At 39.1% G+C, this 12,534-nt stretch overlaps 1 protein-coding gene and 1 pseudogene across 6 annotated transcripts in view; one reads left to right on the top strand and one right to left on the bottom strand.

Moving 5' to 3' along the window:
• Positions 1–12,534, bottom strand: part of LOC118544892 (transcriptional regulator ATRX) — a 303,532-nt gene that overhangs the window by 258,625 nt on the left and 32,373 nt on the right. The gene's annotated exons all lie outside the window — the stretch shown is intronic.
• Positions 3,108–5,467, top strand: LOC144380517 (fatty acid-binding protein 5-like; annotated as a pseudogene).

Below are 12,534 nucleotides of genomic sequence, written 5' to 3'. Positions count from 1 at the left end.
ATTGATTTCTCCATTCTAGCTATTGTCTTCACAATTGCTAGCCTGAATTCCATCTCCAACATCTTGGTTATATCTGCATCCATTTGTAAATCTGCAGCATAAATCATAATCTCTTCCGAGAGTCAGAGCAGAAGAGACCATTTCCAACCCTCTGCCTCAGAGCAGAGAGATCGCAGTCTGTTCTTCAGTGAGCTCTCCAGGCCACACTGTCTCCGTTTCTGTCCGTGCTGCTCTAAACTGCAGCGTCCTGGGTTGTGCGCCCCTTTGCAGTGCTCCCAGCCCTGCCTCCAGGTTGGGGCACGTCTCTGCCCACGTGCTTCTAAAACCGCCAGCTGCTCCCAGTTTGCAGGCATGACCCCACCGCTCTGGGTTTCTGCCCCGGGGCTGCCCTAATGTCCTTTCCCCGCGGCTACCAGTCTGCGAGTCTGTGGCCCGTTCCCAGCACACAAGGCTATCGCTCACTGGCAGTGCAGGATCCCAACGGCCAGGCTCCCTCCCGCTGCCGTTTATCCTCCGTTATCTGCCTGTGGAATCACGGCTCCCCGCTTTGTACTTTGAAACCAACCACCTGCGATATTCTGTTTGTAGAGATCCAGATCTATTTTCTTACATCTCAGGCTGATTTCGTGGGTCCTCAGAGTGGTCTGGTAGAGATCCAGCTCAATTCTGGGGACCAGTTGAAATAGGGTCCCCTACTCCTCCACCATCTTTTCTTCTAATACCTATTTTTCTCAAACTATTTCAAAAAAGAGAAAAGGAAGGAAAACTTCTACACTCATTCTATGAGGCCAGCATTATGCTAATACCAAAATCAGAAAAACACACAACTTAAAAAGAAAACTGAAGTCCTATATCCCTGATGAATATAGATGTAAAAATTCTCAGCAAAATACTAGCAACCCAAATCCAACAGTACATTAAAAAAATCATTCACCATGATCAAGTGGGATCATTCCTGGGTTTCAAGAGTGGTTCAATATTCACAAATCAATCAACGTGATATATCACATCAATAAAGAGAAGGATAAAAACCATATGATGATTTCAGTATATGTAGAAAAAGCATCTGACAAAGTATAACATCCATTTATGATAAAATCTCTCAACAAAGTAGGTTTAGAGGGAATGTACTTCAACATAATAAGGGCCACATATGAAAAACCCACAGCTAATATCAGTTTCCCCAATGGGGAAAAAAAGAGCTTTGCCCCTAAGGTCAGGAACTAGACAGGGATGTCCACTCTCACCACTTTTTTCAACATAGTACTGGAAGTCCTAGCCTCAGCAATCAGACAAGAAAAAGAAATAAAGTGCATCCAAATTGGTAAGGAGGAAGTAAAATTCTCACTATTTGCAGATGACATGATACTCTATATAGGAAACCCAAAAGACTCCACCAAAAAATTGTTAGAACTGATACATGAATTCAGTAAAGTTGCAGGATATAAAACCAACGTACAGAAATCTGATGCATTTCTATACACCAATAATGAAGCGTTAGAAAGAAAAATTAACAATCTCATTTACAGTTGCCCCCAAAATAAAGATACCTAGGAACTAACAACAAAGTGAAGGACTTATACTCTAAAACTATATAACACTGATGAAACAAATTGAAGAGGACACAAAGAAATGAAAAGACATTCCACACTCATGGACTGGATTAAAAGATATTGTTAAAATGTCTATACTACCCAAAGCAAACTACATATTTAATGCAATCCCTACCAAAATACCAACAACACTGAGTTTTAAAAACAAATCTTTATTTTTTCAAAGTAAGCTCTGCCCAACATGGGGCTTGAACTCACAGCCCAAAGATGAAAAGTCCCATGCTCTACTGACTGACCTAGCCAAGCATCCCAATAGCATTTTTCACAGAACTAGAACAAAAAAATCTTAAAATTTGTATGGAACCACAAAAGACCCTGAATAGCCAAAGCAATTTTAAAAAAGAAAAATAAAGCTGGAGGTATGACAATTCAGGATATCAAGTTATATTACGAAGCTGTAGTTCTCAAAAAGTATGGTACTGGCACAAAAAGAGAAACATAAAACAGAATAGAAAACTCAGAAATAAACCCACAACTATATGGTCAATTATCTTCAACAAAGCAGGAAGGAATATCCAATGGCAAAAGGACAGTCTCTTCAACAAATGCTGTTGGGAAAACTTGACAGGTACATGCAAAAGGATAAAACTGGACCACTTTCTTACACCACACACAAAAAATAATTTCAAAATGGATAAAAGACCTAAATGTGAGACAGGAATCCATTAAAATCCCGGAAGAAAGCACAGGTAGTAAGGTCCCTGATATTGGCTGTAGCAACATTTTTCTAGATAGGTCTCCTGAGGCAAGGGAAACAAAGCAAAAGTAAACTACTGAGCTTCATCAAAATTAAAAGCTCCTGCACAGCAAAGGAAACCATCAACAAAACTAAAAGGCAACCTAAGGAATGGGAGAACACATTTGCAAATGACATATCTGATAAAGGGTTAGTATCCAAAATATATAAAGAATACAACACCCAAAACCAAATAATCCAATTAAAAAATGACCAGAAAACATGAATAGACATTTCTCCAAAGAAGACAGCCAGATGGCCAAAAGACAAAAAAAAAGATGCTCAACATCACTCATCATCAGGGAAATGCAAATCAAAACTATAATGAGATCACCTCACACCTGTCAAAATGGCTAAATTCAAAAACAGAATAAACAAGTGGTGGCAAGGATGTGCAGAAAAAGGAACCCTCATGCATTGTTGGTGGGAATGCAAACTGGTGCAGACACTCTAGAAAACAGTAAGGAGGTTCCTCAAAAAGTTAAAAATAGATCTACCTATGATCCAGCAATCACACTACTGGGTATTTACCCAAAGAATATAAAAACACTAATTCAAAGGGATACATGTACCCCTATGTTTATAGAAGCATTATTTACAATAGCCAAGATACGGCAGCAGTCCAAGTAGCCATCAACTGATGATTGAAGGTTGGGATTGGGGGTATGGGGGTTGGGATTAGAAGGTGTCAAGCAAAGCACATTTCCCAAGACCAAGTGCCTTGCTTCCTGCACCAGACCCTGTTCCCCATGCCCACCATGGCTACAATTCAGCAGCTGATAGGAAGATGGTTTTAAGGAATGTATGAAGGGGGCGCCTGGGTGGCTCAGTTGGTTAAGCAACTGCCTTCGGCTCAGGTCATGATTCTGGAGTCCCGGGATCGAGTCCCACATCGGGCTCCCTGCTCAGCGGGGGGTCTGCTTCTCCCTCTGACCCTTCCCCTCTCATGCTGTCTCCTATTCTCTCTCTCAGATAAATAAATAAAATCTTTTTAAAAAAACAGGAATGTATGAAGGAAGAGTAAAGACTTTCATGAATATATGAAGGAAGCACAAATGGGAGTGGCACTGTGAAAAATAGGTACAATGGCCAAGCCAGATTGTGTCACACTTCTGGTAGCAAATCTATCACCATAAAAACTGAGAGCACTTTAAAAGTTTTCTTGTAAACTGGGAACGAGGTTTGTGGAAACTTCAGCTGATGGCAGAAAAACTCAGAATGTCTTCAATTTTACAAATAGTATATTGGCTTGGGCGCCTGGGTGGCTCAGTTGGTTAAGCGACTGCCTTCGGCTCAGGTCACAATCCTGGAGTCCCAGGATCGAGTCCCGCATCGGGCTCCCTGCTCAGCAGGGAGTCTGCCTCTCCCTCTGACCCTCTCCCCTCTCGTCCTCTCTCGCTCTCTCATTCTCTCTCTCAAATAAATAAAAATCTTTAAAAAAACAAAAAAAACACAGTATATTGGCTTAACACCAGGAATGGAATTAGAAGGAAAGCACAATAAGAAAAGTGGAAGATTAGGATATTAATAATGGAATGTAATACAATGAACAATGTCACCGGGATACATGAAAAGTATAATAAAAATCCCACCATCACCTTAGAGAGTAATTAGCTGTTAAAATAAACAAGCTCAGTTCAATGAGCAAATGCATCTTTTTTGAATTCATTACTATGTTCAATTATCTCTATCACAAACATTTTACATGCAACTATCCAAGAACTGACTTTATTAGGATCATCCCTTTGGTTAGTAGATAAATATGTGCTAAAAAAATAAAGCAATGTAAAACACATTACTTCGCTCTGACCCCCTTACAGTAACTTTTGAAAAAATTGTGAACATTTTCATCTAAAAAGTAAATAAAATACATGAAGAAATGAATATGAAACTACAACTTTATTAAATGCTACAAAGTGTTAAATATGGGGGGGTTGCCTATGAAATATTTAAGGGAAAAATGACTGCTCATTGTAGGACAAGGTGCTATGAAATAGACTCTCTCATATGTCCAGTGGTAATACAGGGATTTGGAAAAGAACTTGGCAAAAAGCCTTTGATCTTACCTTGAATAATTCTGCCTATATTTAATCTAGACAAAGAAAATAAATCTAAATAAATAATTTTAATAACAAATGATAATGATCTATGAATTATTTACAACAGCAAAAAATCTATAAATAATATGTTTAATACTGAATAAACAGGTATGCATAAGTTATACAATATCTTACCAGTCATTAAAAACAATTCAAAAAATGGGGCACCTGGGTGGCTCAGTCCATTAAGCACTGGACTCTTGATTTCTTCTCAAGTCATGATCTTACGATGGTGAGATCAAGCTCCAGTGTGCTCCAGGGCTCCACGCTCAGCAGGGAGTCTGCTGGAGATTCTCTCTCTCCCTCTGCCCCTCCACTAGCCTGCTCGCTCTCTCTCTCTCTCTCAAAATAAATTTTTTTAAAAAATTCAGAAAAGTTCAATTACAATATAGAAAATAGTTCATGCAACAATGCTAACCAAAAAATAGCAGGCTATAAATTGTACATGAAATATGATTGCAACTATGTCTTAAAAATACATAGGGCGTGGGGATGGGAGCAAAGGCAGCACTGGCATAATGCAGGAACACAGGGAGCCAGGCCAGCAGGGCCACAGGGCCCTGTACTTCAGCGGGAGCATCCACGGTAGATGCAAGGACCAGGCACTGTAGGGGCGGATCATGTCTCAGCTGAGGTGCTTCAAGGGGGTGCTCAAAGAACACATGGTAGCCACCGAGCTGGGCGAGCTCAGGTAAGAGGCTGCTGGGGGTGACAGGCTCATCCATGAAGGGGACCTGGCCCAGCTGCAGCAGGCAGATGTGGTGGTGGAAGAAGTGACCCAGCCATTGTTGGGTATAGGCTATGAGCTGGGCCAGACTGTGGCTCTCAATAAGCAAATCCTGGGCCTATTCCGTCCACAGTCTGGCCGACTGCTTTCAGCCATGATCCGGGGAACGGCAGACAGCTCCAGGTTCCAGGTGTTGGACTATGAAGAGGGACAGGTGGAGGCCATGCTGGATCAATACTTTGAGGCTGACCCTTCCCAGCAGGTGGCTGCCTCCCCTGACACAACCGCTTGACTTAACGCCACTCTACTACATTTTTCTGATCCCAGACTCTGCCTTGGTACCCTTCCTGCCTCTTAGCCCCAGTACCAAATTAAAATGTATGTTTAAAAAAATACATAAAAATGTTAAAATATACTCAAAAATGTTAATAGTGGGTGTTATCTAGATGATAAGATTACATTCTTTTACCTTTTTGTGATAAAATAAATTCATTGATTTCATGCTGGAAAAGTTATAATTTATAAATGAAGACTGGATATATATAATTCAAACTAAGTTAAAAATATCATTTCCTGAGATTTTTCAAGACAATCTACTTCAAGAAATTACTCATATGTGCATGTGTTTCTAGTTTTAAAATTATGTTTACATGGATTATAAAATACACAGTTCATTTACTTGTTAGTATCCCTAATTTCACTTCTAAGTTAAAAAGTGATAATTGACTTTTCACTAATCCAACAGATTCTTTCCACATCTCCTTTATTTATTACATGTTTACTAGTTACTAAAGTGTTGAAAATCTCCTAACTTATGGCCTTATTCAAGTGAAATTATAAGAAATTCTTTCAAAAGCCACCAAATATTGGGGTGTCTGCGTGGTTCAGTCAGTTGTGTGTCCAACTCTTTATTGCAGCTCAGGTCATGATCTCAGGGTCATGAGATCAAGCCCTGCATGGGGCTCCCCACTCAGCGGGGAATCTGCTAGAGATTCTCTCTCTCTCTCTCTCCCCCCCCGCCCCTCCCCCCAATTCATGCTCATGCTCTAAATAAATAAATCTTTTTTTTTAAAAAGCTATCAAGGGGCGCCTGGGTGGCTCAGTCATTAAGCATCTGCCTTCGGCTCAGGTCATGATCCCAGGGTCCTGGGATCCAGCCCTGCATTGGGCTCCCTGCTCCATGGGAAACCTGCTTCTCCCTCTCCCACTCCCCCTGCTGTGTTCCCTCTCTCGCTGTGCGTCTCTCTCTGTCAAATAAATATCTTTAAAAAAATAAAATGAAATGAAAAAACAAATCTTCTTAAAAAAAGCTATCAAATATTAAATATATAAGCATATGAAATAAAGTCTAATTGTCTATAAAATTGTTATGCTTTGAGTTTATTCCCAAATGTGATATAGTCCCATGCAGGTTTCTACTAGGTCACTGGATATCAACTACTGAAGAGCAGCTGTTATGGTAAATGGTGGAATTTTTCTTAGTGGGTCCTATGTCTTGGGTTTCCTTACATAACCTTACCAAATTTAGTATGTACATTTTATACACATTGGCCTGATTTAAACTGCATGAGAACTTTATTACTCAAGAAACTGAGGCTCAGAAAGGCACTTATTTGCTGAATTCAATGAGGGAGTTAAATAATTTTCACCTACAACTACTTAGTTGAAAATCAGGAACTCTATCTCCAAAGCCTACCCTATACTGAATCCCTTAGGATTTATGATATGCCACTTCACTTTCTTAGAGAGAACACACTCGCATGATGGGGGGGGGGGGGGAGATCAGAGGGAGAGAGAGAGAATCTTAAGCAGGCTTCACGCCCAGTGCTTACACAGGGCTCAATCTCACCACCCTGAGATCATGACCTGAGCTGAAATCAAGAGTCAGATGCTTAACTGAGCCACCCAGGTGCCCCACTTCACTTTTATGGAACACCTACATTAGTACTTGTTTTCACTAACCAAAGGAAATTCAGAGGATTTTCACTTTTATGAAAGAAGACAAAATTGAGAAGAGCATTTAGCATTTGGTTTGCAGCAGGCTGTTACAGAAGCAGTGCACATGCTGAGCAGCAATAGTGGCACTGCCAAGCTCCTTCCCCAGGGAACTACACCCAGCTTCTCACCTTTTTAACTCAGGTTATTTTTCAGGTCTGGGAATGCTCAAAATTTTTTCCATGTAAACTAATGGTAATTGCTTCTTCACTGCAAGCTATTTCAGCTTATGAAAGGTTTCATAAGAATGCTCTATGTTAAGCATAGCACGGGAAACCTATAGTGTTACTTAAAAGTGGACTTAAACAAGATACTAATGTATTCTGCAAACTAAAGGCAACCAATAAAAAAAAATTTAAGAAGTATAATTTAAAAGAGGAAAGTAAATGAAATTATATAAAATGTTCAATTAAAACCGAAGATGAAAAAGGGGAAGATAAAAAAGGAAACAAGCAGGGCACCTGGGTGGCTCAGTAGTTAAGCGTCTGCCTTCAGCTCAGGTCATGACACCAGGGTCTTGGGATCGAGCCCCACATCGGGCTCCCTGCTCCGCAGGAAGCCTGCTTTCCCTCTCCCACTCCCCCTGCTTGTGTTCCCTCTCTCGATGTGTCTCTCTCTGTTAAATAAATAAACAAAATCTTTAAAAAAAAAAAGCAAACAAGTGCAAACATGATCTTGATGCAACTATATATCAAATTTCACTTTAAATGTGAATGATCTAAATATGTCAACTAAGAGAGTGTGTCATATTATCACTGTAGATATACTCAGGTGTCGGAGTGGATTAAAAAACAAGACCCAATTATATGTTGTCTTCAAGAAACACACTTTAAATATAAAGACACTGATTACAAGTAAAGGGATGCCACGGAAAACTGGGAGTTGTTGTTTAATGGGAATAGAGTTTCAGTTTTTCTTTCTTTTTTTTGAGTTTCAGTTTTTCAAGATGAAAATGCTCTGGAGATTGGTTACACAACAATGGAAATGTACCTAACACTACTGAAATATACACTTAAAAGGTTAAGGTGGTAAATTTTATGTTACATATTTTACCACAATTTTTTTTTAAAGTAAAGGGGGTTATCTATTCAAGTCCCTTGTCTATTTTTTAATTGAGTTGTTTTTTTGTTGCTGAGTTGTAAGAGTACTTTATGTATTCTGGGTATTAAACACTTATCAGATATATGATTTGCAAATATTTTCTCCCATTCTGTGCTTATCTTTTCACTCTCTTGATAGCATCCTTTGATGCACAAAGTTCTTCATTTTCTTGAAGTTCAAATTATCTATTCTTTTTTGCCTGAGTTTTTACATCTCATTTAAGAGATCATTGCCAAATCCAAGGTCATGAAGGTTAGCCCCTATGTTTTCCTCTAAGAGCTGTAATAGTTTAAATTCTTAAATTTAGGTATTTGCTCCATGTTGAGCTATATATGGTAGGAGTTAAGAGTCCAACCTTCATTCTCTTGCACGTGGATGTACAGCTGACTCAACACCATTTATTTAAGAAATTACCAATATGGGTACAAAGTTTTTGTTTGGAATGATAAAAGAGTTTGGGTATATATGATTATTACATATTGTAAATGTATTTAATACCACTAAATTGCACATTTTAGAATAGTTAAAATGATAAATATTATATATACTTAAATGTTATATATACTTTTATCTTTACCAAGATAAAAAATAATTGCAAGATACCACTTCACACCCACCAGAATGGGTATAATCAAAAACATGGACAACAGGAGGTGTTGGTGAGGATGTGAAAAGTTGGAACCTTTTTTTTTTTTTTTTAAGGAGAGAGGAGAGATTGAGCATGAGCGGGGAGTGGGGGAGTGGAGGGAGCAGAGGGAGAGAGAGAGCAAGAATGTCAAGCAGGCTCCACACCCAGTAGAGAATCCCATGCAGGGCTTGATCTCACAACCCCAAGATCATAACTTGAGCCAAAATCAAGAGTCAGACACTCAACTGACTGAGCCACCTACGAACCCCGAAAACTGGAACCTTCATACACAGCTGATATATATGTGAATGGTACAGCCACTTTGAAAAACAGTTGGTTAAACACAGTGTTTTTTGTTTTTTAAAGATTTTATTTGACAGAAAGAGAGATAGTGAGAGCAGGAACACAAGCAGGGGGAGTGGGAGAGGGAGAAGCAGGCTTCCCACGGAGCAAGGAGCCCGATGCGGGGCTCAATCCCAGGACCCTGAGATCATGACCTGAGTGGAATGCAGATGCTTAACAACTGAGCCACGCAGGAGCCCCAAAAACAGTGTTACCATATGACACAGCAATTCTCCTAGGTATAAGAAAGAGAAATAAGAATACATGCTCACACAAAAATTTATACATGAATGTTCACAGCAGCATGATAAATAATAATCAAAAAGTACAAACAAAATATCCATCGAATGATGAATGCAATATTATTCAGTGATAAAAAGGAATAAAGTTCTGAGTCATTCTACAACATGGATGTACTGTGAAAATATGCTAAATGAATGTAGCCAGTCACAAAATACCACATGCTGTGGGATTCGTTTTATATGAAATGTTCAGAATACACAAGTCCATAACGGTAGGAAGTAAAATAGTGGTTGTTAGGATCTGGGGTACGGGATGTGAGGGGAAATGAGGAATGACCACTAATTGGTATGGAGTGTCTTACTGGAGTGATGAATATTGTAGTGATGGCTACACAGGTTTATGAATATACTAAAACCACTGAACTGTACTCTTTAAAGGGATAAACTGTATGGTATGTGATTTATATCAATAAAGTTATTTTAAAAAAGTGACTTGGGGACACCTGTCTGGCTCAGTCAGAAGAGCAGGCAACTCTTGTCAGAGTCATGAGTTCGAGCCCCACACTGGGCAGAGATTACTTAAATATACTTTAAAAAAAAAAATGATTTGGTCATTAACTGAATTGTTAATAGATCTTTTGACAGTAACTGCACTGGAATGTTGATCTTTTTTTTTTTAAGATTTTATTTATTTACTTGACATAGCCAGAGAGAGCACAAGCAGGAAGAGCAGCAGAGGGAGAAGCAGGCTCCCTGCTGAGCAAGGAGCCCAATGCAGGACTCAATCCCAGGACCCTGGGATCATGACCCGAGCCGAAGGCAGACACTTAACCGACTGAGCAACCCAGGCATCCCTGAATTGTGATCTTTCATACAATTTCTCCTCCAAACAAGAAGTAGAATGTGTCAACTATAATCAAATTTAAAAAATGTTTTTCAATTAGGAAAAAACGGACTCAAACTAAAAGATTTAACATGAGGGCACCTGGGTGGCTCAGTCGTTAAGCATCTGCCTTCAGCTCAGGTCATGGTCCCAGGGTCCTGGAATCGAGCCCTGCATCGGGCTCCCTGCTCAGTGGGAAGCCTGCTTCTCCCTCTGCCACTCCCCCTGCTTGTGTTCCCTCTCTCGCTGTGTGTCTCTCTCTCTGTCATATAAATAAATAATCTTAAAAAATTTTTTAAAATTCACTGAGGCCTCTCAGCCATCTAAAAACATGAAAATTAAGTATACCAGATGACAAGTCACATCCAGCATGAGCACCATAGAATAATCATCGTAGAAGATAAATTTTATTTTTCTGAGGGCAGAATCCAAAATTTACAACAAAAAACAAGGCATTACTAAAATCTAAACCTTCTCAAGTCCTAAAATAAGATACATTAAAAGGCAGTCCCTCAGGGTGCCTGGGTGGCTCAGTCATTAAGCGTCTGCCTTCGGCTCAGATCATGATCCCAGGGTCCTGGGATAGAGCCCTGCATCGGGCTCCCTGCTTGGCAGGAAGCCTGCTTCTCCCTCTCCCACTCCCCCTGCTTGTGTTCCTGCTCTCACTATCTCTCTCTGCCAAATAAATAAATAAAATCTTAAAAAACATAAAAGGCAGTCCCTCATAAATAAGTATCCTGAATACAAAGAGCCACTGAAAATCTCCTGAGTATCATTGAACATTTCCCTAAAAACAAAAAGGGGGCAATCTCCTTTTTCACAAAAACTTGGATCAAATTCATTTGAGTTAATAAGCAGAATAGTGGTTCCAAATTTTGTAGAAGCCATCTTAAGACTGATAAGTCTTTATAAGTCTTTTATAAGACCTTATAAGTAAACTGAAGCATTCAAAAGGAGTTGGTCAGAAGCAAACTATGTAATCCATGCCTAAAAATTAAAGTTATATGAAGATTAGCATTATGAGAGGACTCAACTAAAAAGAAACAAGAGAAAATCAGTAAATTCTGCACTCTGATAAAAGAGTGGAAAATAATACAATAAACCTATCCATCCCTAATCCTACCTCAACACAACTAAAGTTCCTACTCTGTATCATACTGATATTTGAGAATATTGTCCTACATGTGTAACCTAACTCCATGACAGTTTTACCACCAAAAGCTACAAATAATTGTTTCTCTGGTTAAACTTCCTCATTCAGTTCTTTTCAGCTGATGGCTCCAATCCTGGAGAATTTAAATCAATACCAGAATGCAAATGTTGTATGTTCTTTAACTATTAAATGGTTTTCTTATCATTTCACAATGACTAAATAAAAGATATTCAGAAATGGCCAAAATCCTGAGTTTCTAATTTTCAGGTCTAGCCTTAACATCTGAAAAAGTCATATAAGTCTGTTTATTTCAATGAGCTGAAGCCTCAGTGGAAAGATAAGTTGTAATCTAGGAGTAATAACATAAGTGAATAGAACTGAAAGAACTTCCTACTTGTTCATGCTTTTTTGAAAGTCCTCTAAAGCATCTGTATAGCATTAAAATGTCAAAGCAGGGGCGCCTGGGTGGCTCAGTCGTTAAGCATCTGCCTTCAGCTAGGTCATGATCCCAGGGTCCTGGGATCAAGCCCCATATTGGGCTCCCTGCTCAGCGGGAAGCCTGCTTCTCCCTCTCCCACTCCCCCTGCTTGTGTTCCCTCTCTCGCTGTGTCTTTCAAATAAATAAATAAAATCTTCAAAAAAAAATAAAATGTCAAAGCAAAAGCAATTCAGGTCATCTTCACAAATATCTCCCTCCTGAAAAACTTCCATTTAAACTCTTCTCACAGTTATAAAATGATAAGTCATGAAGATGTAATGTATGACATAAGGAATATAGTAATATTATAATAACTTTATATGGTGACATAACTAGACTTATCAAATGGCTCTCAGTTGGTTGAACATGTGATTCTTGATAGTGAGTTCAAGCCCCATGTTGGGCACAGTGCTTACTTAAAATAAAGAGGAAAAGATGTAATTATTTTATATAGAATAAAGAGAAAATAAAGATCACTTGAGGGTGGGTAATATGTGATAACTATTTGAAAAGCTTAGATTTACTTTGTTCCATTTC

This window comes from Halichoerus grypus, chromosome X, assembly GCF_964656455.1.
Source record: "Halichoerus grypus chromosome X, mHalGry1.hap1.1, whole genome shotgun sequence".
Taxonomy (NCBI): domain Eukaryota; kingdom Metazoa; phylum Chordata; class Mammalia; order Carnivora; family Phocidae; genus Halichoerus; species Halichoerus grypus.
This window is presented reverse-complemented; position numbering and strand designations above follow the sequence as displayed.